The 22,983-nt window shown below is 35.0% G+C and overlaps 2 long non-coding RNA genes across 2 annotated transcripts in view; one reads left to right on the plus strand and one right to left on the minus strand.

The window, feature by feature from the left end:
* The window catches only part of LOC124417136, a 123,405-nt gene that overhangs the window by 49,058 nt on the left and 51,364 nt on the right, over positions 1-22,983 (plus strand). The gene's annotated exons all lie outside the window — the stretch shown is intronic.
* LOC112533282 overlaps positions 1-22,983 on the minus strand; it is a 79,731-nt gene that overhangs the window by 26,161 nt on the left and 30,587 nt on the right. The window contains exon 2 of the long non-coding RNA XR_003077271.3: positions 20,772-20,820. This is a non-coding gene — a long non-coding RNA (uncharacterized LOC112533282). The remainder of the gene's footprint in view (positions 1-20,771; positions 20,821-22,983) is intronic.

Consider the following 22,983-nt stretch of genomic DNA (forward strand, 5'->3'; position numbering starts at 1 on the left):
CTAGTTTCTAAAACTTTGTCTTTCTGCATTACTGACCTCACTGTCAGTGGAACTTTCTTTTTAGTGCTCAGTATGCCTTCTCTTTGAAACAACAGTGGAATTGCAAGTTTTCACATTAAAATTTCATCACAGGAAACCCAATTCCTTTACAACCAGTTCGTAGCCCAAAATCTCAAGTTCTGTCATGGTTTTCTGAATGCTTTTTCTCTCCAGCAAACCCAGTGCACCTCCTGGAACTCTACAATGTCCTCTGGATTCTTGGTAACTCCGAGATGACAGTTTGCATAGACTGAAAAACTCCAGAATTTATTTTGTAATTATTTTAAGTCTAGCTACAATAATATTAACATCTGTAGTCCAAAGTATACAGTTTGCTTATGCTCTATAATACTATAGTTAACACTCATGCATGGGAACTTTCTATCATCCACCACGCTCTTGGGTATTTCAGCAACTCTTCTGAGTAATAATGTTGGCAGTACCCATTATATCCTAAAGAAAAAAGGTAGGACGTTGGTTATTGTGAGTTGTCAGCAGCATTTCTGTTCTTTCTCCAAGAGGAGTATAATCTTTATAAGGGAAAGCTTCCTCCTCCTCTCAGAGGTAGCTGAGTATTGATAATGCAAAAATGATTTTATTCTCATTCTCGTACTGAGTTATTAGTTGTTTAGTACACTATATATACCCATCAATCTATTCTTAGAGAAGTACTGTAATTACCTAGTATTTGGGATGTAAATTTTACTGATTGAGTTTCCTATTTATTAAAACAGGATTGATTTTCTTCTGAAGATTATTTTCTTAATAATTATTTCCCTGATCTAAACCATGCTTAAATGTTCTAAAAAGAGAGAGGAAAATTAAAGCTGCATACAGAGGAAGAGGAAAAAAAAATCAGGTGATGTTGTGATTATTATAAATAAAATATATTAAATCCATGGGAATATGAAAGGTTCCATGATTTATTTTCACTGTAGTTACCATATTCGTTATGCATGAGAAGGATGCAGTTGATAATCCTAATTTTGTATCTAAAAATAAACTTCACACTCTGAACTTTATCAATGCATGCAGTATTTCTTTGTGACAGCGTCATTTAGCGTGCCAAGATGGGCATGCTAGTTAAGATCAAATGAGGTTGTATTAGCATCATTACTGTGTTCTAATGTGGATGTTTGTTAACACTAAGAAACACCATAGCACAGCCAAGATTTATGTAATAAATATTACACTGTTCAGGTAAGAAGGCTCCGTATTCTTTTGTTAAATTTGCACTGTTTATTAAAAGTATATAAATTATGAGTTCTGACAACTTACTAAAGAACAACTCAGTACTACACTACTTGCACTGTGTCTTTCTGAATCGACGGTTGTGTTGTAACCAGATAACAGTGAATGTCTGTAATTTAGTAAATCTGATACAGGAACCAGGAATAGCATATAATTACGTAAGGAAGGGTACTGATTGCATTAATCTATGTATATCTCTCCTGCAGCAATATATTGGAGATTCTGCTCTTTACAGCTTCTTCTATGATTACTGTTTATGTTACTCTTAAAGTGAAAAACAAGTAACATTTCCAGTAAATCCCATTGCTCATGTTGCTTAATATCAAAGTCATGAGTGGGACTACAGGATTGAAGTTTTTCTTAAAATACCTCCTTCCTAGAGGAAGGCTAACTTACTTTTAAACTGTTAAACAACAAGGGTCATCTTTCAGAAGAAACAACAAGGTTAAAAAGAGGAAAATTCAGTATAACTGAAGAATGCGTTATTTGACTAATTGTTGCAGTTCAATATTTCTAGACTAAATACAGACATTAAAACAAAATACATACTGAAAATCACAATTCTCAAGAATTCCAGAAAACTGCAAAACAGTCAAGAATAACTAAAGTGTGCTTACTTTGTCACTGTTATGATGTTATTTAAATTAAAGTAGCATACAAATTTGGATCCTAATTTGCTACACTAAAAATGTGCTTTAAATCAGACATTATGTCTTAAACAGATTGTAAAAAATACAGAAAAATACATGCTGTTCATGGATCGCAGGATTAGACAACATTCAACATGTGTATGAGCAAATTTGGTGACTAGGAGGGGCAAGTAGGAAATAAGTATAAGCATATTATGTAGTCCAAGTTCCACTTTTCAAATCAGATTTTCCATGATTGATTAGTCAGAAACGTTGAGAAACAGTGTGTACTATGATCCATTTATATGCTTTCTCAATGTAGAGTCATTGCTTTGTCCTTGAAACATATTGCTTTGAACCTGCAGTAATAATTAAAGAACAGCTTTTTAAAAATGTATGACTTTATATCATACCTTCCTAACAGTATTATACTTAATTTTCTGATATCCACTGCGTTTGTATTTCAGATCTCCTTGGGCTGTTCTCTTCTAAGTTGGGTAGAAGGCCATTGTCCTTTCTCTATTGCAATTTAAACACAGACCAGGGTCTGATTGTTATAAACTAACAGTGCTGATCATGAGGCTTAAGATCTAGGTGTGATTATCTCTGCTTATTTATGTTGAGTATGTGTACTGAATTTAATTATAGGAAGGACCTTTGTGATCTTGAGTAATAAAATAAAGATACTGGAAAATCCCAGATATATTTATCTCAAAGTATTGATCATTCAAGTAATGGATGATGAGCTAGACATAAAGCAAGTGTGAGTTGTTTGTTTAATAATGCTTTCCCATTCTCTCCTCCTTGCCCTCAAGGTAACAGACATGCTGAAATACATGAAGATATGTCAGTGAATCTCTAATTAAAGGGAAACACTCTGAAATAATTGATATTTACTGTGTTGGTTTATTTATAAATTGGCACGCTGCAGCACAGTCTTTCCCATAACCCTTCCAGGTATACAGTTCAAGCAGAAATTTATACTTCAGTATTATTCATCAATGGTATTCATGTAGTTGACACAGAAATGGTGGGTGAGCATTTTACAGGTTTATCTGATCAAAATGTTTTGTTCAATTGGAAGAATTTCTTTTGGTTGCTTTCACTTTTCAAAAGCGTGAAATATGGAAATCACATAGCATAAGCTATCCTAGCTGAGAAGGCCTTTTTTAATATGATGAGTGATGGCAAAAAGGTAAACAGTGAAGGGGGCAGATTGACAGTGAGTTCTGCTCTCAGTGACTCCATTAGAAACACATTTTGTGTTGACGCTAGCAAGATTCCTGATTAGAATCTGGAAAGAGATGCTGAAGTTATGTTGTATGTTATGGATGTGAGAAATGCTAGGACACATGATCGTATAAGACGATTTAGTCACTGCTGTAAGTCATGGCCAGAAGTCTTCCGAAGTGGCAATTAACAAAGACAAATTTCCTCAGTTGTAAAGATTCTGTAATACATTCAGTCCACAAGAAAACTTACTGTATGCTTACCAGTGTATGATTATTTTAGTTCTTGATTTTTGTGCAGTATGACATAATGGACTACATTTCTAACAGCTTTTAAGTAGAAGATTTTCACAAAAAGAAAACCTTTCCTGTTTTCCTTCAATCTAAAAATTTGCCCAGCCAGGAAAAATGCTGCAAAAATTAGATAACCTTAATAATGAGGTAATAGCATACTTCATTGAAGTTGTACACTTTTTATAGATTAAGCTCCAAAATGGAAACATGCTCTGTTTTTGCAGATACTAATTAACCTCCTATGACAAGATTAAAAATGTAATCGAATTACACAGTTCAAGATTGTGATGACAAAGAGGGAACTTGATTGGTGCTCTGGTTGGAATATTTCTTCAATGTGTTTCATGATGATTAGCTGTGGCACATCCACCCTGAACAGCTTAGTGTATGAGCATCTCTTTGCGTTTGGTTTTCTCTCTACTCACTATCTTAACTTTGTGCTGATTGTAAAAACAATAAGAACTGCTGAACTGGAACAATGATGATGCATGTGTTAATAGCAGGGTTTTTTTTTAAGCTTGTAGGGAACGTATTTTTTGGAAAACTGCTGTCAGTATATCACGTTGTGGCTGACTGTTTATCTCAGCCATAGTATCACCGTGCCATGCAGTCACTGGTAAGTGAGGATGTCTCAGCTCAAAGACGTAGTATAGATAAATATCTAGAATGTAGTCAAGATAAAGAGTTATCCAGCTGATTTAATTAGTCTGCACCATGTTCCCTGGGGAAAGGAGTGACAACAACATCAAAACTTGGCATAGCATTCTCATTTACTTGTCTGACATAGCAAAGTGACATGCGTGACACCTGAAAATGCAGCTACTGTCTGGGCAATTCTCTTGCACTCTTCACAGTTATTTTTTAAAATGTGCAGCTGCACTGGAAGGATTATACCTCAGAGGTCAGTGGTTGGAAATATGGATCAAAGAGGCCTTTTCAATGAGGCTATTCCAACTGTGTACTTGCTACAATTGTAATGAGGGTTAGTAAGACAAGACATGGAAGACACAGAGCAGAAAAAAATTGAAATGTTCCTATGAAAATAGGGAGTAGCAAACATTTTCAATAAGCAGAGGAGCTAGTTTTCTCCGAAGTAATGAGTGTTCCCCATTTCTTTCTTTTATTTTTCCGTCCTGACTGAACTTTATCAGGGACTATGGTTCATCATCTAGTCATGAAAAGTTATCTGACACATTACTGTTGCATATTCACAGAGATGGAATTCTTTACATTTCTGTAACAGGTGAAAATATCTTCTCTGTGGATGATAATTAATTTAAGAGTAGTCTCAGACCCATTGCGTAGTAAGTATGATCACAAATTGAAGCTAAGCTGAACAGTTGAAGGATGGACGAAGTTTAAAGGAAATTGGATGGATGAAATGGGTAAAGTCAAGAGTGCTGGTCAAGAATTATCAAATTTTGAAATGTGTGTTTTATTCAAAATATTTTCCATTTTAAAATCTCCTTAATTTCAAATGCATTTATTTCAGGGAAGATATGAAAGTTTTCTGCGAGACACTTTTGAAATATACTGTAACTAGATGAAGGAAAATAGGTATCATGAAACTGCTTTTCTCCAGAGTGTGATATAGTTTCTTCCTGAGGATACTCTGTGTTACAGTAATATAATGCAGGAAGAAATTCCTGTAGAAAGCACCTGTGGATTATTTTGACTTGTTTCATCTTTTGGCTAGAAGTGCAGAAGTGTTTCTTAAATGATACTGTAGAATAATCTTCAAAAGCCCAGACTTGATAACTTGTTACGAAAACCATCAGTAATCTTTTCTCTGTATTTAGAGTAGATAATAGATGTGATGCATGATTCATCATGCATAGTCTCATTATGCAAACACGAATATACATAGATATGGTGAAAATTTAGATTAGTCTTTATGTCCTTTCTTCTGAATACAGATACCTTTACATTGCTGACACTGAGAAATCCCAAAGAAATAATACAAATAAAGAGGAATAGGTATGATTCGCACATTAAAAATCATGCATAATTAAAATGTTCATTTTTTCTTTCAGAACAGAAAACCAAACAACAAGCGCAGCAACAAACCACACACACACACACACAAAGAAGATCCCACCAACAAAACCATAGCATTTTAGTTATTATGGCTTTTTGAAGTGATGTTATTCTTACAGATAGAACAGATATTGGTGTTAGAATTTATAACATTTGAATGAAAGATGCTGGTTTTAGTTGCTTCTAACTTTATAAATCTGTGAAGGAATAGTCAAACTTCTCCATATTAGGCAGCTGTGTATACTGGGACTTTATGTCCACGATTCCATGTCATTTTGTTTTGCTGTGGCTATGAGACTTTTTCTTTAAAATGTGCCATCAGTAGATGTTTCAAAACTGGATGATGATCTTGGACAGAAATATCTTTTTGTGTAAAGATGCTTAGTGATAGTCCTCTATTGCTATTAGTTAATTTTAGTTATGTTAATGAAAGTTCTAAGAAGTAATGGCTTGATTTTTTTATTATTTTTATTTTTTAGAACTTTGTTCATCAGCGGTGAGACTTGGGGGAAAATATCACGTGTAAGCTTGGACATGCATTTTTAAATTAAACATTGGCATTAAATAAATGAATACTATACAAAAAAAAAACTATAAAAATATTTGAGAAGGAAAGATTTCAGTGAGAGGTGTAGAGTGCTGTTTGAGTTAAGTAAACTACATCACTCTCTCATGGTGAAAGTCTCAAAAACTTTGAGAATTCATTGGAATGAATTAAGAACAACTGCTTGAGAAATGGGTTTCTCCAAGACTGATTGCTGATAGCATGTAGCAAAAGTTTTGCCTTCTGATAAATCCAAGCCCATGTTAATCTTTCTGCACTGAGATAACTGTTGTATAATTGCTGTTGTGATGTCCTGGACAGTGGGCCAGTTGAGTTATTGTAATTCAAATTCAGAATTTTGGCAGCAGTTTATTTCCAGTTTGAATTTGGCCTTATTCTCTGCTGAGTTTTGTGTGCTATGTGAAATTTCATGATTGCAAAGAGGCATTCACCTGAATTCTGCATTCCCTCAGAATGTGCACTTCCTGCAGTTCTTGTGTTTATACTCTATTTTGAAAAGCTTTTATTTTGAAGCATAAAGTAAAAATCAAAACTTAGCAGTTTAGATCTGTCACATATCTAATTCATTTTTATCTTTGCCTTATGACAAATACATACTATGTACTTTCTCCGTACTGAGAAACATTTATGCTTCTGTTGTTTTGCGTAATGTTCCTTACGTATCTCATGAATGACAGTAACAGAATTTGGCTTGTCAGTTGCACACGCTTGTCTGTTACAAAGTATGACAAATTACTTTGCTCCTGACAGAACACAGAAAAAGTGTCAAACATTCAATTAAATGTACAAATAAAAATATTCACAAGCTTAGGTTCTGTAGGCTCAAATCCTCTATGAGGATAGGACATTTGGCACCAATTACTTCAAATGAATTAATAAGTGTAGCTAAGTAGACCATAGTGTAGTAATTTAGAAAATATTTTTTACATTTTAATTAGAAAAGCAGCTAAACTCCATGCAGCCTTTCACTCACTCCTCTCCATCACAGTGGGATGAGAGAAGAGAATCGAGGACAAAAAATAAACTTGAACTCATAGGTTGAGATAAAAACTATTTACTAAGGTAGAAAAGGAAGAGAGAAAGAACAGTAACAATGATTTTGTGTGTGTGTGTGTGTGTACACACATAATAGGTGACACATAAAGTAATTGCTGCCCCCCCATCCACAAATGCCCAGCCAGTCCTTGAGCAGTGAAAACCCCACCCTGCTAATTCCCTCAGTATTATAGTTCTCATGATGCTATATGTTATGGAATAGCCCTTTGGCCAGTGTAGGTCAGTGGTCCTGGTTCTGCCCCTCTCAGTCCTTTAGGCCCCCCAGCCCTTGCTGACAGGACAATCTAAGAAGCTGAGAAATAAATATGCTTGGCTCTTTACAGCACTGCTCAGCAACAACTGAAGCAGTGGTGTGTTATTAACTTCTTTTTTCTCCTAAACCCAGAACATAGCATCATGTCCTATTAAGAAAATAAGCACTGTTCTAAGTTGAAGCCAGGGTTAGTAAACTGCTTGAGTTTATTCAGAAGGCCCTCAGCTACTGTGTAATCCTGAACCTCCTTTAAAATCAGTTAGCTTTTTATCTTTGACTTTTATGTATCTATACTTAAAATGTTTATACATGAACAATTTTATACACTGATACTGTTCTAAAGACACATAAGTATAAAGTCTGCCCTGAATGTAAAGCATTCTGTTTTATTATTTTACCTCACAACATCAGAGATGGATGTTGGTGGTATGGCAGTAGAGGCTGAACCGTACAATTTTTTTTTTGCCATGTGACAGATGGCAGCAGAGTGGCAGTTTGACAAAACGGCATCTGACATGGAAGTGCGTATGAAGCAAAGGTCTGTCATTGAATTCCTCCATGCACAAAAAAAAATGGCACCTACTGACATTTATCAGTGCTTCCTGAGCATTGATGGAGTCCTAACAGTGGATTTAAGCTCAGTGAGGTAGTGGGTGGCATGTGGCAACAGCAACAGTAGATCACCTCTACTAGTTCGGATTGTTACAAGCATGGCATGCAGGCTCTGTTTATCACTAGTGAAAATGCATAGGTAATAGTGTTGACTGTGTTGAAAAATAGTGCTTTGTAGCTGAGAACATGTTCTATCAAATCATGTTATTGTGCTCTTTATATCTGTTGTAGTTTCCACAAAAATTAAATAGGAGGCATTGCTTTCAAAACAACCTATGTACAAAACATTTTCAAAAGGACAGAAGAATCAAGTATTTAGTGAAGCAATGGAATTTTATCTTGGCTATTAAAATGGGACAAACACGTATAAAAATGTCTATTTATCACTGCTTTTCAAAGCATTCAGCCATGCAGTCTGAGACAGTTACAGCCACTGGATACTAGCTCTACACCAGTATCATATTTGTAACTATTAATATGCAGACAGGAGATGATTAAATGCACTTGTGATAAAATGTGACACCGTATTATAAATGAGAATGGAAAATGATTTTATAACCATAAATCATGTATTAAAGTATATGTGACAAGCTCAAACTGATGAAGACAATGCAGAAATAGCAAATACTGTAAATGCCAGTATCATGATTTAAAAGAAGGTGTTTTCTTCTTCTAATGTTCTATTTTATGTCTAGTTTTTGCTTCAATTCACTTACTTCAGTTGAAAATAATAACAGAGGTGTGGCTATGGTTCATCTAGATCAGTTAACATAGAATTCCAATTTGATGGCTATTAATCTGCTTTCCATTCTAATATTAAAGAAGACAATGAAATTTAGGATAACCTTCCTCAGAAGGTTTAAATATAATAAAAATTAAACAGTAGTTCTCTCTTCTACATTAAATAAGAACTTTTTTGAAGCTATGGTATGGATATTAAGTAAATATTCCATTTATTTAATGTGAAAACATTCACAGAACATCTTGCAAGACCTTCCATTGTTCATATAGCTTTGTCGTATGTTCATAGTCACCATGAAGAAGCCTGAAGGGGATGTATGAGGTCACAGAGACCATCTTCTCAGTTTTGACTATAAAATACAACTTGTATCTAAAAACATGGTTATTTTTCCAGTATAATGCATACTTGTTGGGGGGGGGGGGGGGGGGGGGGTAGAATAGTCTCACTATCTCTCACTATCACAAAATCCAGAGATTTTATCTATATTGTTCCAAGCACTGAGTCCTGAGTTTTTTTTATCCTTTCTTACTTGAAGCAGTCTGTACTGTCTCATTATTAATAGTGTCTGCACAGTTAGTCCAGTGGGTTGACAGTTTATCAGATATTACATAAAAGCCACTAAGGTATATGTTTAACTAATGCTCCTTGCACAGAAGACTATTCAAAGCTGTTGTGAGAATTGCAGACAAATTGTGGTCACCTTCAAATTTTGTGTAACAAGAGGAAGGTACTTAGAAATAAAATGAAGCTTTATGTGAATATAGTTTGGAAAGAAATTAGTTTCTTTCTAGAAATTCTTTTAGAATATTCTAGATATTCTTTTAGAATAAGTTTAACTTAGAGAGAGCCTTGGTTCTCAACGGAAAGCACAGAAACTGTGATTAGATTAAGTTATGCGCTTTGTGTATCTTTATAATACAGTAGTGTTCAGTCAGGAGCAATTCTATCCAGGACATTAATGTGCACTCAGTTACTTGAATGTCTAGTCTTATTTAACCCCTTTTTGTTATTTACTTGTATTTCCCTAATACTTAAAGACACAAGTCAAGCCCATCATCTTTAGTGCTTGTGTGAACGTGGAGAATATTTGGAGTATTGGAGGATACAGTATTCAGGCTGAAAACATTGGAGGATGCAATATCTGGGCTGAAAAAAAAAAAAAAGTCAGGCTAGCTAGCCAGGACAGAAAAAAAACAGCATGGGAACAGACATGAACAGATAAAACAGCTTGTCCAAGGCCACACAGAAGGACAGTGGTAGAGATTGGAGCAGAATTTAAGATTTCTGACTTCCAATATTGGAGTCCTAATAAATAATTCATTTAATTTCCTTGTTTTTATCTGCTTGCAAAATGTTCGTGCGTGTGCTCTGGCAATCTCTGAGTCATTGAGTATTCATTCAGAACTCCTTTTCAGTAAAAAGCTCAAATGCTGTTTGATTACAGCTATCTAACATTCAGGATCATAATTCATGTTATGCTGACCAGTTGTGTGTGGTTGTAAAAGGCCTTTCTCCCACCACAGGCACACCTCATTTACCCTAGTAGGCTCCCCACATTTAGTGGGAGGAGTGCAGAGGAGGAAGGAGCCAGGATTTCTCAGGAGAAGTGAAATTATGGCTATACTTAAAAGTTTGTAAGATGAAAGACATTGTAATTTTGCTCTAAATAGTTAGCATAACAATGTTTTTAAGCAGATATGTATTCTATTTGTTTTCTAGAATAGCACATTTACAGTCTCACAACTCTTTCTCCTAGAAAATATTCAGCTACTCAATAGTAAAATTTCTGTTAAAGTGACTATTCATGGAAAATACTTTATTCTCTGTATTCTGATATTTAATGTTGGGGAACACAAGTCCAAACTCCAAAATAGTAATGGCTCTTTATGTATCAAACTACATCATAGGTATGGAGAATGGAGAACCTATTAGGAGTGAAGTGATGAAAACATTGAAAAATCACTTTTTTTTTTTTTTTGGCAGAGGTTTCATTTCACATCTCAGAATCATTTCCTTGCCACTGCATTGTGAAGTTGGAGGAAATGAGGACTACTCAGTTTCATAGGGCAGGGAAGTTTTCTAACAGTCAGTCATCACTGTTGCTTTTGAATACTGCAGAAAAAAACCCACCTTTTTTGTTTTACCACTAAGGACCACATTGTAGAACTGTGGCATTCCTGTAGGTAAGGTCAATATATTCACAGTAATAGTCCCATACAATCCGTAAAAGTACCTGCCTGTTCGTTTTTTTTTTAAGTTTCCATTTTCTAACAGTCACAGCAATAACACCAAATGGTATATATAGGTAATGTTCATGCAATTATTTGACATTATCTGTGTTGACGGTGTTGATGTTTCTGTAATTTAATGGCTTTTGATTTCGTTTTACTTTATACGATTGTTTTTTTGTTTGTTTGTTTTTTGAGGTATTTTTGGTAACCACAGCAAAAGCATCACTACAGATTTCTGTTATTCTCAGATGTTCCAATTATACTGTGACCTCTCCCTAACCAAAACGTTATTACAGATGTTATGTGGAACTGTTTAAATAAATTAAAATTCTATGAAATTAAATTATAGGAATTCTGTAAACAAACTATGTGGAATTGTTATGTAAAGTGTCACATTGTCAAAAATATACACTAGGTCTTACAACAGTTGGTCTTTTCCAAGAAAAGGTAACTATTCTATTAACTGTTAGTTGTTAATAAGGTACAGTATTTCAAAGTAGCTTCTCAGACCCCGTGTTGTATGTGTATCGCATATTGGAATTTGCATTATTTATTTTCCCCAGCAAATGAACCAATTAACTGTCATTTTGTTCATTTTACCACATTTTCCACTGTTGTGATTAGATAAACATGAATAGCAATTCAAAGAAATACGCAAAACATAAATGACTGAATACATCTTCACACAAACAGAAACAAGTTTTCCTCATCAGAAGTGGTTCAAGCTTTAGAATGTTGACTATCATGTTAATATTTATTACCTACTTAAACTTTCTTTGTTTTTACATAGCATAGTGCTTTAATACGTGTTGGTACAGCCCTCCTTGCAGCCTTTCCTCCTTTTTCTTTTTGAAGTGAAACAAACGCTTAAAAAAAATGTTGTTGAAACTCAAAGAAATCTCTTACAACAGTTTTAGTTCTTTTGCTGCTCTTTAGAAGTTCAACTCCCAGGCTGTGCTCATATCTGGGATTGCCCCGACCCAAGTACAACAACTTGCGCGTGGCCTTATTGAACCTCACTAGGTTCTACTGAGCCCACTTTTCAAGCCAGTCCAAGTAACTTCTAAAAAAAATGTACAAAGTTAATCATGGTTGATTTTAACCATCTTCCTCTGACATATTACTTGGAACTTCTCCTTCAACTGTAAAAATTAAATTATTGAATGAGGACATAGATCTCATTAAAATCTAATACAGTTCTGTAAATCTGGCAGGTATATGCAATATAAAAAAAGAATTGTACAGTAGCTGGGGTTTATGTACAGTGTTTCAAGTTAATTACAAACATTTTTTTTCAGCTTGTAATGAAAGCTTAGAAATATTATGTCACGCTGTGGTCTGAGTAGAGGCATTCTTAATAGACTAGAATAAATATAAACCAGAATCACCTCCTTCATTAAATATTAATACATTTTTCAGATTCCAAACTCTTCGGGTAATTCTTCAGTCATTGGGCAAATAGGAATAGATCAACTCAACATAAAAAGGAACATCTCAGTGCTGCTACCTGAGCTCTCTTTCTTTACGACCGTTAGTCTGCATTATATTCTAGAAGACCTCTTAGAAAAACCCTGAAAAGAAGTAAATAGTTGAAACAGTTCTTTATTACTTTCCATAGGTTACTTATCCATTGAGGAATTTCTCTGAGCAACTGACATGCACAGAAGTGCAGAAATAAAAAAGGAAAAAAAAAAAAAAACCCTACAATTATAAGAATTGAATTATGTGTGTATAGATAGATCTATAGTTTTATATAGATAGATTTATAGTGTGTTCTAAGCACACTTAGCATGTAAGCAAAATGGGTATTGCTCATTTAACTAAATGCTATTCTGTTACCGTGTCCTGATGAAAAATAAGCTAAAGACAGCAGAAGAACTGTTCACTCAGGTGAAGGTTACATTGAGCCTATGAGACATAGTATTGTTCAAACCATGATAGTGAAGTACAGTGCTGGCTGTGGGTCCCTTATATTCAGGAATAGTGAGAATTTGCTTTGGAAGTGCTTCACTTAAAAAAAGAATAATTAAAAAAAAAGTTACTTCTATCTAAACAAGAAATTAAAACCCAGAATCTCTGGTTAAATAGGAAAGTTTTATTCCCACCTCTTTATGGGGCCTTTTTTCTAATCAAAATGTATTTACTGTGATTGCCATTAAATGTTTCCCTGTACTTACAACATAAATATGAATGGGTAAAACTGAAATATAATGGAAGACTCTTTGGGTTAGTGTATTTATAATCAAGGAACACTCGCACTCCAAAAAATTGTTTTGTTTGTTTGTTTAAGTTGAATTTAGCATGAAATGTTCCAATATATTATGCTTTTCCAGCACAAATATGTGATTTGGTTGCCAGGATGGTATTTGAGAAACTAATACAGCAGTCAAAATATAGGGAAAAATACTGTTTCTTTCTATGAATATTAGAGCATTGCTCCCTCATATATCTAAGATACACAGTTATTAGGTTAAGATAAACAGTTTATTAAAAAAAATCTTTATGTAATACTATGAGAATAGACTCTCGTAATTTAATACAGAGCAAGTAACATTGTTTGATTTTTTGCTTTATTTCTTTTTAACTAAATAAATTTTAAACTTGGGTTAAATCAATAGAGCTAAGGATAATTTAATGAAAAGAAGCCACAAATTGTATTTTGTTTCTTCTTCAAAATAAATTAATTCACAAGGTGCTTTATCTTGTTTAAAACTCAGCCCAGGAGATACCAAATAATATTTTTAATGTGGAAAAAGAAACTCAGTATAGTGGGGAGAGATTTAATGGCACTGATAAATACAATCCAAGCATCAATACTTGTTAGCATTCCTTTAACCACACTCTACTCCAATTCAATGAAAACCTTACATTAGTTCTTAACACTGTAGCATTATTGATTATAAAATATTATAATTTGCTGCTTCAAGGCCCTATTTACCCAGGTATGTAAAAGCACAATCTGCCATGAAAACTATGAAAAAGTAATAATTGTAAATGAGATAACTAAATTCCAGCCAAGATAGTAATTTCACAGTACTTAATCAAAAACAATAACCTGTAATGAAGCTTGAGAAATTCCTGAAAAAAAAAGCTGAGTAACAGCCATATTTATTCTGTTAAAATGTCTGAATACAGAAGGTGTACTTCAAGTAATTTGTTGATCTCTCTCCCCCTAAACACCTATCTTTAAGAAAATGATTAGATCTTTAATTCATAATTCATTATAATTAGAACTCTATGCTGACTTCTGAAAGAATTCATAAAAATACAAAAGCCTCTTGTGTAGTCATGGCTGAGGAGAACCTGTTTATTCTTACCTAATTAGGGACTCTAATAGCAGCGTATTCCTGTTAATTCGTGCTCAAAATACGTTAAGCAGCCAGAAAATCCCATGCTTAGGCTTCTGCAGAAATATGGGAACTTCTGTTCCTATCTAAAAGTGGGAGACATTATAGCCAACTGCCAGCTTCTCTGTAAGACAGCGAAGTACTCTACTGGAACGAATATTTTCAGGTTGCTGGAATGCTAATAAAACAAGTTTTCATGTAGGCCAGGGGCTGCTGGCATTCAGCCTCCATCGAACACCAAAAAGGAGAGAACTTTTAAAATTCTTATACTAATTTGGCTTTCAGACTTGGTGCTAACATGCTGGATTTGAAGATACTGAACATTTTTCTGCTTATGTGCGGTATTAGTTGTAACCTTAAGGAAGCACAGTTTTAAACATGTTGTTGAAAAGAGTTAAACTTTGTGGCCAAATGAGTAAAGGCCAAATGAGTAATGATACACGTGTATGGAAAGGATAGCCACAAAAGTTTTAACTGACTAATTCCCATACAACTCACTGAGGGTACACAAAGGCTATTGAGCTTCAGCTGTATGAAAATAAACCTGCCCCCAGGCAAACTACAAGAAAGCTCTGGAGACATGATGTTATGAAATGGCTAACATCTTTGCTATTGCTGTGCAGAAATAAAGTGTCAGAGGGGAAAAAAAAAAAAAAAAAAAAAAAAAAGCAACAGCCTAGGAAATAAAATCACTTTTGAGGCTGAATTCATGCTAGGAAGACAATTAAACAATTCCTGGGATGCATTTATTGGTGAACAGATGGGTGGGAAAAGAAAAGATTTTGCTGAGGACAGTGGGCTAACTTTCCGGGCCCCTCTATGATGGTCTGCAACACAAAGGCTACAAAAAGTGGAAGTGATGTCAGGGAGAGCCTCAGAGCCCTGCATGTTCTCAGTAGGACTGCACAGGGAAACGCGTAGGCTTGGAGTCATTTTGCTTCCTCTTTCCCCTGATTCTCTTAGCTATATTAATAAATGCTGTAATACTTCTGATTTTGGAATTTTTTTATAACTTTCAAACGTTTGTCTTGTTAACTGTTTTATAATTGCACAGTGTTTATTCCAAACTTGGAGTTGCTACATGGTAGCTTCTATGTATAAGGAGGAATAGGCAGCTTTTAAAAAGGGCAGTGTATTTTTTCCTTTGCTGTTATACTTGTCAGTTCCACCCAATTCTGTTGGTCTACCCAAACTTAGAACATTACTTATATGCAGATGACTTTGTGTGCATTTAAACCTATGACACTTTATGTCACCAGGAACTAGAAGACTACAGGTTATATCCTATATCCCTTCTGAAGACTGGAATAGAAAAGCATTATGAAATGTATGAAATACTGACTCAGTTCCCAGGAAAGCTGTGCTTTCCATTGTTTCTGCATATATTAGAAGAAGAAGAAGAAGAATATTGCTAGTATAGAGCATTTCCTTTTTTTTTTTTTTCTATGTTTGCTTTATAGCCCTTTGGAAAACATCACAATTAATCCTATGTAAGCCTTATTTGTAAACAGGGCTTTATTATGACTCCGTTCTCTTTCTGCTTAACAGCTTCTAAATCATGTAAAAATGGGTATCAATACAATTTTTTTAAATGTATTTTGCAGTACATTTTTTGATGTTGCAAAAGCAGCCTCACAAATTAAGACATTCTTTTCAATTTTCCATGGAAATGTTTGTTTTCAAATGACATTCGTAAAAGTTTAATGAAACTGAAGCTGTTATATTCTGCTCTTTTGTCTCACACAGAGCAGTCTGACCTTTGGAACACACAGTATTTTCACACTTTAACTTTCCACAGCATATCAATTAGTAAACATGCTTAGGAAATTGGCCATTTAAAACAACGTTTTTGTACATACAGCCTCGTAAATCACAGGATGCTGACAACATGAAATGCCAGCTGTGAAATGAGAAACTGATGAAAATGCAGTAATTCTAGATTTTAATATAATATAAACTATGTCAGCAATATTTGTGAATAGCAGCTGTCAAGATTTCGTTTGAACTGCATGTGTTATGGAATTTCTATATTCTGTTCTTTTCTGACAATTTAGAACTTCCTCCACCCCCTCCAACCTTTCTATATAACAAGGTTTGCAAAGATTGGAGATTTCTAGAAAAATTTTGACTGTATAACATGAAATGGATTATCACAACATTAAAACAGAAATATTACAATGATCCTAGAAATCTGAGTTCAAAAATACCACACTATCATACTGCTATTATTTATTTTTAAAACAATATTTCATTAACCTTCAGAAAAAAAAAAATCATTTAAAAATGAAATCAGAATTTCTAATTAACAAGACTGTGGTCTACAGAGCCTTACTATACAAAGAATTTCACTAGATTTAAAGGGATCTTCACTGAAGTGGTTTAGATATGGTCAGATCTAGGTCAGGTCTAAAGTCAGATCAACATCAACAAAGTGTGTGATCTACTATCTGTGTAGAGTCTTGTTTTACTGTATACTTACTAAGTGAAATACTGTATACTTACTCTGTGAAAAAAAAATGCTTTAAAAATATATATGTATCCGGAGTGAAAGAAAAAAGTCTCTTCTGAGACGCTTGTTACTGCATATCCACCAAAGGTCTGCAATTGTAAAACATCTGTGGTTTCCTTGTGTGTTCTTTGATGTTCTTGTGTGATGATTGTATGATGATTCTTATATGTTTACTTTTTATTTACATCATCTCTTAGGTCCTCATGCTCCTGAACTTTGAATGTAATTTGAAATGGTGTTGTTCAGTGAGAGATATGATCTAGCTAAATCAGGTGCCTCTCGAATAAAGAATATATGTTCAGATGTCTGGCAGCGGAGGTCACCCAATTTGTATTGAGTTTGAGGAAGATAGAAGTGAATTGCTGTCCTAGTTTAATATGATTTGCTTCAAAAAATCAATGTCTAAAAGCATTTAAACCTATTCTTTAAAAAAACGGTATTTAACAGTTGTACCACGAAGTTGTGATATGTGGATTTTGCCATACACAAGGCAGTTTTAAGGTGTTGTTTTTTCTTCTCTCTCTCATTGTAGGCTTTGGAAATTCCTGCATTTAACTTGGTTGCATCAGTCTCTGGTTCTTCCACTCACTTTACAGTTCATATGTATGTATTTCTCCATTGAATTAGATTACACAGCAGTGGAAAACTTCCTTTTGTCATTTATTCATTTAGGTCTGTAAAGCAAGTACATTTTAGGGTTTGTGGAATGAGTTAGCACTGTTGGCCCAGTGGTAATTAACAGAACTTTTCCTTTTTCCTTCAAAGTACCTTGAGCTGCTTTTGCTGCTTACAGTCCACAGGATAGAGAGAATAGTCCAGTGTCCCTGAAGCAGAAATGCTAAGTCGCAGCTTGAACCGGTGATTGAGTACCTGGTGGGAAGGGAGGGCCAACCCAAGGGAGCTCAGTGCATGCAATGCACCCGAGTGACCAGAAGGGGTGGAGCCAGGATGCAGCCATTCCCAGACCTCATTTAAGGGTTTTTTTCTGCTGTTACTTGAAGGTATTTGAAAGCAATAGAGGTAATATATTGCAGATTCCTGTTTTTCAGTTAGGAAGTTGTATTTAAGATATGCTGGCATATGTTGATATAGGACTATTTGTACATTATGTCATAAAAAGTTTAAAGATTGTCCCAGTAGAAAAAAAAAAAAAAAAAAAACCTGAAATGCTGAAATCAAATTCCATGGGAAGAAAAGTGAATCACAATAAAAGTGAGGTAAAATATTTATCTAGGAGGTTTTCCTAACTTGTAAGGACATCACACCTTGCCATGCAGAACATTGGAAATTTATCTGTTAGTAGCTTTTCTTCTTTTTGCTGTATTCTTGATTATAACTGGTTTAATCCAGCAAAGAGTGAAGAAAGGAAGAGTGTATTTAAAAAGCAGGTTTTCTCTAAAATGCTAATTTGACGTATTGCAAAGTTTCTATTGAAAGTACTAGTGTTCTACGTAGAAGTGTGGAGTTTTGCTTGCCATCTTTGAATTAGTTGACAATTGTATGGGCTTCAAGCTGATATTTTATAAGAGTTTACAAGTCTGAGGGAAATATACATTTTTAAGTTTAAGTTGTTCTTTATAAAAGTGAAATGCATTCTGAATTTTCTTACCATTCTTCCTATGGTACATCACTTAGTCTCTTTAAAGGACTTTATCTCCAGCTCTTCTCCATGTTAAATGTGACCCATAGGATTTCAGTTGTCTCAGTGATTCATAATAAAACTTTGTTACACACTGATTGACAATTTGCACTCAAATATCAAAACAACTCCCTGAACTGGTGTTGCAGACTAATTTTGAGCCATAAAAAAGATTTGCAGGAAGGCTTATTTTATTAGTATCAGCCTGAAACAAGGACAACTTGGGCAGATGCATTTAGAATTAGTTGGAACCTTTGCTGCTGAGGCTCACCGTGTAATACAGTTAATACTCCTAAAACTGAACAAGTAATGAGAAAGCAGTGTGCCTTCAAGGAAGGGAGCAGGTAGCACTGCAGCTATTGCTCTGATTTCCCAATCAGTGTCACTTGGCCTTTCCAAGGTTTAGGTTGAGTAATTAATTTTCATCGAAGGCTTGATTTGCTGTAAACATTGTGTAGGCACAGGTGTTGCTCAATGGCATGGGGATATCACCTGCCAATCTGAGTGCAGCTCACTGACTGGCAGTCTGCTCCTCATCTTCTCTCTAACATATAAATAAATATGTAAAAGAAATGTAATCAAGACTTCTTTTATAAGGAAGCCACCATATTTTACTCAGCAGCATGATTTCATGCTCAGCTGCCAGTGATTGTAGTGAAACCCGGAGGGCAATCAAAGGAGCTACAGAACTGTAATTTGAAGAAATGTCTTTAACATTTCTCTGTATAAAGACTAGGTATAGGAAAAAGGAAGCAAACTTCAGCAAAAACATATAAATTGAAGGCGACATGTTACTAATACACTTTATAGGGAACGACTCAAAATGATGTGGAAGTTAATAAACAAGTTTGCTAAATACTACTCCTCTTCTGGAGTAATGAAGGATAATGTCAAAAAAAAAAAAAAAAAAAAAGTGAGAACACTGGCCTTAAAGAAGCCGGTGGAAAAACCTCACTGATTTTTCCCTACACCATGCATGCCATTTACTAATGGCAGTGCAAATAACTTGGGAGTAAGCATTCACATCCAGGATGGTATTTGGTTCCTTGTATTTGCAAACACGCATACATTTCAGCTCTGAGGAAGCTAATGAGTTTCTATCGAAAGGAAAGTTGGTAACCATCCTGAAATTGTTTTGATAACTATTTTTTTCAGACTTGGAATTCCTTTTTTGGGGGAACGTGTAACTGAAAATTTATCCACTTAAGACAGAAGTGACTGAAATGTTGATTCATGACTAGTTTCTGTAGTGACACTGTAATTTCCTTTTTATCTCCGTAATTTTAATGCTCTGTTTACCTTTTTGAACAATTCTGTTCTGTTTTGAATACTATCACTCTAAAGTGAATAATGTGTGATATTTTCCATTTGCATTTATCATTACTTAATTTTGTTTCCCACTTAGTATTGTGAAATTCTTCAGCATAAGGATTATATCTAATTATCCTAAGCATTTTACCTCATCATTCTGTTCTTCTCCTGTATCCTCTATGATAACTACGTATGTCTTAGCATAAATCCTTCTTTAATCCCATTGGTACCTTTCCTATTATGAGAAGTTTTTCTTCTCATCCTTTTTATTCCATCTTTCAAACAGTCATTGTCCTTAAGATAAACTTTCCTTTATAATTTATCATATGTTTCCTGCAGAGTCTTTAGAAAGAGTAGTTTTCAAGAAGTTTAAAAGGAATGCTCTGGATCACCCTTCTGTATCTGCCCGTGCTGTCCTTTAAGGAACTCAGTAAAGCTGTGTCATTCCTGGATGCTATTTGAAAATGGAAGTTGCATTTACCACCTTCTGCTCAGTTACTGAACGTCATTTAGCTGATAGATGAAACATCACTCCTAGAAGTTTAGTAATTTTGTATTTAATTCCTTTTGAGCTGTTAGGTGAGTTGTTTCTTATGCGGTTAATCTTCAATGAATTATTTTATCTGCCTTTTTTCTATTATTTCCTTCACTGACACGTCAGATTAGAGTGGATCTAGAAGTCATCACTTTTGAAGAATAGCCCTCATGTCAAAAATCTCCCTAACCTCCTCCATAGTGGAAAGACTGTTTAGTTTTTCTGCTGTGGTCTTAACATTAATTGTTCTATTTTCACTCCTTGATCATCAGTCAGATCTACCAACTCTGGCAGGCTTTCTGCCTCTGTTTGAAAAAGCTTTTATTATTAGGTTTTTTTTTTTTTTAAGCCTTAAGCAAGTTATGCTTCAAACCTTTTTTGGCCTTCCTTGTTTGTGATTCTATATGGAACTTACTGGAGTTCAAATGAAAAAAAAAAAGATTTCAAAGTGATAACAGTGTTGAAAGAAAAAAGTTTGCTTTTCCTACTTACTGTACAGCGATTCTCATGTCCCTCAATTTCTTCTGATGGTGCTACACTTCTGTGAATAAGAAATGAAAACAGGCAGTTATACAAGACCCGTGGACTTTCTTTGATAGTCAGCATTAAGTCATGAAGAGTAAGATGCATCACTGTCTGAGAGATGGAGTAACCTAGCCGGAGGGAAAGGTTTTCTTTAAAGCCTGTCATCTATTTTCCTTTTTTACTCCCTTTCCACTTTCAAAAGAGATAGCTTAATGACTGGTCATAAGAGCTTTAACAGCTTACGACTGCGGAGACATAGTCACTGTTTTTTATACGGCTTGCAGATGTTCTGTAGAGACTAGGAAGCATTCGTATGATAATTAGATAAGCTGGGGTTGTAGAGTTATGAATAACCAAGTTTGCAAATACCAATTTTAATTCATTTATTGAGTATGAGTTTATAAGTTAAATGTTTATAAGTACCAAATTTGAGTTACATTTTACATGTATCTTTTATTTCTGAGCGGTAAGCAAGTTCAGTTATAAACTAGGTCTTACAACCTCTGCTTTGGGATTTTAAAAGTAAAAGGAAAAAAAATCACTCATTGCATCCTCACAATCTTTTTTCCCTTTTCGTATCTTAAACATTGTATTTGGAGTGCCACTGTTGCACAGACATGGCACTCTCTGGCTTTAATACGCTTTCATGCATCAGAGCAGTATCAATGCTAAATTCTGATTTTTAAGATAAACTTCGTATAATATGTCAAGAGCTGCTGAAAACATTGGAGATGTTTCGTGTGACAGGATGAACTCTGCCATCAAAATATTTTGAGCTTTCAACTTGGACTTCACAATTCTTCGTACACTGCTAATATTCATAGCCACACATCTGTGCACATTGTCACTCAGCAACACAGCCTGGATTTGTTAGAACATAAGGAAATTGAAGCACTCAGCCTGCCAGACATCCTTTCTCCACAGGGATAGTTCATCACTTTGCCTATCCCAGTTTCTCATGTGGTTCCAAATCCATTTGTATCCTCCAGGAGGAGGAATCAGCACATGTAAGATACAGTCAGATTTATGTGTTCCCTCAGTCAGTTGTTTCAATCTGGTTTGTTTTCTTGCAGTTCTCCATAGCAACTATTGCCAAATCTGCAGTGCTACTTCTACTGGAGATCTTTATAGACTGCAGCAGTTTGTTTCTGTATCTTTTGCAGTTAGTTTTTTCATGTCGCTTTTGTGATCTGACAGCTATGTGAATTTCTTAGAGAAAAGCTGTGCAGAAACACTTTCCAAACAGAAGTATTTTCAGCTCCCATTTTCTTCATTAGAGCGGACATCAAGATGTTCATTTTCTGACACTTGCAAGTAATTGAGGAAATTATATCAAACCCTTTTCTTGTGTGAGTAGTCCCAATGCATAGTATTTGATTTTTTTGAACTCTTAGTATCTCCTGTTTGTCAAATTAAGTCCAGAGCATTCCCAAACCACTTTATTTACAGACGTTCCCAAACAGGTATTGTGTTGTCTCTCTGTTGAGGTTTTTAAGCATTCAGTGTTCTTGTACTAGATGTTGATTTGGAAAAGAGTAATTTTTACTCCCTAGATGAATTAGGGACAGTGTCTTCAACCCAGCGAAGCTGAACAGTTGAGCCATGTGTATCTCCTTTTTGAATGGCCATCATCCACCACACTTCTCTTTATGAAAATAAGCTTAAGTAACCTTTATATGCAGTTTATAGTAGAGCTTTCTAATTGTCTGTTCAGAAGTGGAATGCAAATAAATACATGAAATTCAGACTGCTCTTAATGTTTCTTTATCTCTGCTAGGTCTTTGTCTTCATATCCTTCTGAATCATCCAGAAGGACCAAGGAGTTAATCCCTTTCATCGTCCCGTTTCTCCAAACTTATGGTGACATAGGTGGACAACCAATACTCGCACCTTGTGCAGAGACAAGTATGGTATAAGAAATGCAAAATAAAAAATGCAAGTATATATCATGATTTTGCACTTCACTCTTAGACTGAAACTGTTTCAGAGGGTAGCAGGGCCTCCCTAGAGGATGGGTAGCTATAACATGGCAGACAATGGCTGTAACCTGCCACAGCCAACACTAAAGTGGCCTCTGACTGCTTCGGTCTTCCCAGAGTCAAATAATCATGGAATGGCTGATGTTGGAAGGGGTCTTTGGAGGTCATCTAGTCTGAATACCCAGCAGAAGCAGGTCTGC

This window comes from Gallus gallus, chromosome 11, assembly GCF_016699485.2.
Source record: "Gallus gallus isolate bGalGal1 chromosome 11, bGalGal1.mat.broiler.GRCg7b, whole genome shotgun sequence".
Taxonomy (NCBI): Eukaryota; Metazoa; Chordata; class Aves; order Galliformes; family Phasianidae; genus Gallus; species Gallus gallus.